This window comes from Lepisma saccharinum, chromosome 2 (genome assembly GCF_977018435.1).
Source record: "Lepisma saccharinum chromosome 2, izLepSacc3.1, whole genome shotgun sequence".
Lineage (NCBI taxonomy): Eukaryota > Metazoa > Arthropoda > Insecta > Zygentoma > Lepismatidae > Lepisma > Lepisma saccharinum.
This window is the reverse complement of record NC_139230.1, coordinates 4,278,712-4,283,341: the sequence shown is the minus strand read 5'-3', so window position 1 is coordinate 4,283,341 and position 4,630 is coordinate 4,278,712.

Genomic DNA, 4,630 nt, shown 5'->3' with positions numbered 1-4,630 from the left:
GGCATCATGCACAAATAGAATAATCGGGTTGAATTTACAGTCTAAAACCACCATGTTCTGGCAGCAAGTATCAAAAACATGTGGTTAGGAGATTTTGATAGGGAGTGAGTAAAATAGTTGTTGCAAGTTACCTTTTAAAACCCAGTACATGTGTAGGAATATATTGCATATAAGCTGTCTCACTCTCTCCGTATGTGTGTCAGGTGGTCGTGTCGATCGTTAGTTGTATGTCACAGCTTAACCGTACTAGGTAATATTTTTACATGAGGTAAGTTGGCATACTCTGCAAGAGTATATGTTTCAAGCTTCTAGCTGTAGAAGATTAGCTTTAGCCTATTTGCAAAGTGTAAGTTTGGCTCGTCGAAAGCAACTCAAACAGTGTTGCCAGCTGTAGGTTAATTTTCCCCCGTTATACAATTGCAAGAGGTGAGTTGCTTATACCCTATCTGGAAGATGTGTCCATGGCTTATGTCGTAGGTTAATTTAGTTTGCAATAGATCTTGTGTGTTGGCCCTTACAAGTGATATAGCTGCCTTTCTGCCTTTGAGTCACCTGCAAGGCTATATGTGGGTGGGCAAGTGAGGTTAGTTTAGTTTACGATAGATCGACCTGTCATGCTATGTACTACTTTCTGCTTTTTGAGTTACCTGTAAAGCTATATGTGGGTAGGTGAGTGAGGTTAGTTTAGTTCACAATAGATCGCACTTTGAATTTGCTCACACTCTCTCTGTCTGTGTGTCGTGTCGATCGCTAGTTGTATGTTACAGCTTAACCCGAACTAGGTAATATTAACTGTACTTCAAAAAATAAAATTGTGTGTATCTCATATCAAACTAGAAATAAAAAAATCAAACATTAAGCATTCATGCAGATTAATTAAGCCGTAAATTCAAAATTTTGACCCCCACACAAATCGCATTACATACATACATACATGTGGAAAAACAAAAGTATGTTTTTTTTTCGCCCCCGTGGTGTTTACAAGAGCCCCCCTGTAAGTAAAACTAATCGGGGGTGGACCTACAGTTTCAAGAACCACTTGTGCATGTATCGAATCCTTAAATACCACTGCGCCATAGGGGGAGGAGGCCCGGTGAGAGGAGGTAGAAAGCTAGAAACATTAACACCGCTATTGCCAGTTAGCATCTTCTTCATCTTATTGCATACTTATCATCTTATAGAAGATTACGCCATCAACTTGTAACTTGTAGGTTAGCCTCATCTGTGAAATATCATATATTTAAAAAACAAAAAATTTGTGAAGCAACTAGTCAGTATTGCCAACTCCTATTGGACAAATCTTCGACAACAACCCCCTCGCACAATTCAAGCACAAAAACTTCCGCGACAAACCTCGGTGCGAAAAATAAATTTCCCCACTAGTCCAATCACACCCTTCCACGCATACAAAAACATTTCGACAAGCACATATACAATTTGGATTTCACCTCGACAGTACTGCAGAATAACAACAATCCAGCCAATAAGACACCTCTGATCAAATTAACGCTGCACACTACAATCAAAATCCAATATAAATTAGTTCGATGCACAAATTAAAAAAAAAATAACTCACAAAACTCTACAAAAACATTAGGCTTTTGATAGCCATAACCATTAGAACTGGTGTTGAGCACCCACGCACCCTGGCAAGGTTATAGAGGCCAGAAATCCTAAAAAAAAAAAACAATTATTATTTGTTTGTTTGCATCACAATACAAAAATAATAATAAAAAGCACACGCGTGCGTGTGCAGCACAACAGCAAGAGAGGTTTACAAAAGTCACAATATACATTGGCACCCAGAACTTGGAAATAATGCATATTCACTCACCACTGTTGCCAGCTCTAGGCCTCTCTCTTTATCTTACAGCAATGTTGGTATCTCTATCTTTTTTTTAGTTGCAGGCAGGTTGCCAACACAATCTAGTTAATAATGCTACATATTATACACACACACACACACACATACTGTGTTGCCATCCACCCATCTCTCTCTTTTACAGCAGTATATATTTGTTGCCGGCTCTATTGCCCAGTGTGTGTATGTTGCGCCAGTGTATAAATTGGCTAAACTCTTGCCAAGTAAAAAAAAGCTGTAGGTAGGTGTTGGCAACACTGTCGGTTGTTTAACTCTTCCCTCTTTTTCCTCTCTCTTTTTTTTGTAAAAGGCTATGGCAAAAGTACCAGTAGGTTGGCAAATTGTTTTATGCACTGTAAAGCCTCAAGCAGTATTGCCAGCTCCTTGTTTTAGGTTAGGTTATACCCAAAAACAAAAACCTTGGTGACTTTTCGAGTAAAATATTGGCAATGCTGCAGAACAAGCCTTAAGCAGTATTGCCAGCTCCTTGCTTTAGCTTAGGTTAGACCAAACAAAAACCTTGGTGACTTTTTCGAGTAAAAAGTTGGCAACACTGCAGAATAAGCCTCAAGCAGTGTTGCCAGCTCCTTGCTTGAGGTTACATTAGACCCAAAAACAAAAACCTTGGTGATTTTTTCGAGTGAGGAGTTGGCAATGCTGCAGAACAACTCTCAAGCAGTATTGCCAGCTCCTTGCTTTAGGTTAGGTTATACCCAAAAACAAAAACCTTGGTGACTTTTCGAGTAAAATATTGGCAATGCTGCAGAACAACTCTCAAGCAGTATTGCCAGCTCCTTGCTTGAGGTTACATTAGACCCAAAAACAAAAACCTTGGTGATTTTTCGAGTGAGGAGTTGCTAATACTGCAGAACAAGCCTCAAGCAGTATTGCCAGCTCCTTGCTTGAGGTTACATTAGACCCAAAAACAAAAACCTTGGTGATTTTTTCGAGTGAGGAGTTGCTAATACTGCAGAACAAGCCTCAAGCAGTGTTGCCAGCTTCTTGCTTTAGGTTACATTAGACCCAAAAACAAAAACCTTGGTGATTTTTTCGAGTGAGGAGTTGGCAACACTGCAGAACAAGCCTCAAGCAGTGTTGCCAGCTTCTTGCTTGAGGTTAGGTTATACCCAAAAACAAAAACCTTGGTGATTTTTTTGGGTGAGGAGCTGGCAACACTGCGAGCCCCACCGAGCCCCATTTTCGGGCGTGGAACCCGGCCACCTACACTACTTGGCAGTATAGTGGGGCCCAAAGGAAGAATTACGTGTTTTTTTTGTTTCAGCTAAAAAACAGTTTTAGGGGGCAAAAGCCCCTCAAATGTCAAGATGAAGACAAATGGAAGTGAGGATCCGCCCCCTGTGTCCCCCTCTGATTTCCATGATACTTGGCAGGTGTATAGTGGGGCCCAATGGAAGAAATACGTGTTTTTTTGTTTCAGCTAAAAAACAGTTTTAGGGGGCAAAACCCCCTCAAATGTCAAGATGAGGAGAAATTGAAGTGAGGATCTGACCCCTGTGTCCCCCTCCGATTTCCATGATACTTGGCAGGTGTGTGTATAAACGGGCTCAAATGAACAAATACGTGGTTTTTTTTTGGTTTCAGCTAAAAAACGGTTTTAGGGGGCAAAACCCCCCTCAAATGTCAAGATGAGGACAAATTGAAGTGAGGATCTGACCCCTGTGTCCCTCCGATTTCCATAAAACTTGGCAGGTGTATAGTAGGGCCCAATGGAAGAAATACGTTCTTTTTTTGTTTCAGCTAAAAAAAAAAACGGGTTTAGGGGGCAAAACCCCCTCAAATGTCACGATGAGGACAAATTGAAGTGAGGATCTGACCCCTGTGTCCCCCTCCGATTTCCATGATACTTGGCAGGTGTGTGTATAAACGGGACCAAATGAAGAAATACGTGTTTTTTTTTGTTTCGACTAAAAAACTGTTTTAGGGGGCAAAACCCGCCTCAAATGTCACGATGAGGACAAATTGACGTGAGGATCATCTGACCCCTGTGTCCCCCTCCGATTCTCATGAAATTTGACAGGTGTATAGAGAGGCCGTATGCCCCCTGTTTCTTTCTATGCCATATTTACGTGGTTTCGGGGTCAGATCCCCACTTCAATTTCTCCTCATCTTGACATTTGAGGGGTGGGGGAATGAAAATACACATAAATGTGAGACATTCCATTCCAGGATGAAACCTTTAACACATATAACAAGATAGAAATGTTATACAAAAAGTATACAATTGTTCTACAGTTACAGTTCTACAAATTAAAATAAAAAAGTTCTGGTTCTGGATTTCGGATCCGCTAGGATCCGGATCTGGCCATCCCTACTATACACCTGCCACGTTTCATGGAAATCGGAGGGGAACACAGGGGTCAGATCTCCACTTCAATTTGTCCTCATCTTGACATTTGAGAAATGGTTGCCCCCTAGAACAAATTTTTTGCCGAAACAAAAAAAAACACGTATTTCTTCATTTGGGCCCTGCAAGTTTCATTGAAATCGGAGGGGGAGACTTAGACCTCCCTTGTAAGTGTACCTATTAATTAATTACAAATCGCGCATGCGCGCTCACACGTGTGTATGTATATTATATATATATATGTATATTAGCAGGTAACAATATGTTATAAGCACATTCTTACTTTCCAAAGAAGCGCATGTGGGATGGCAAAACGGATCCGGATCCGAAAATTCCGGATCCGAAAGTTTTGGATCCGGATCCGAAAGTTCTGGATCCGGATCCGAAAGTACCGGATCCGGATC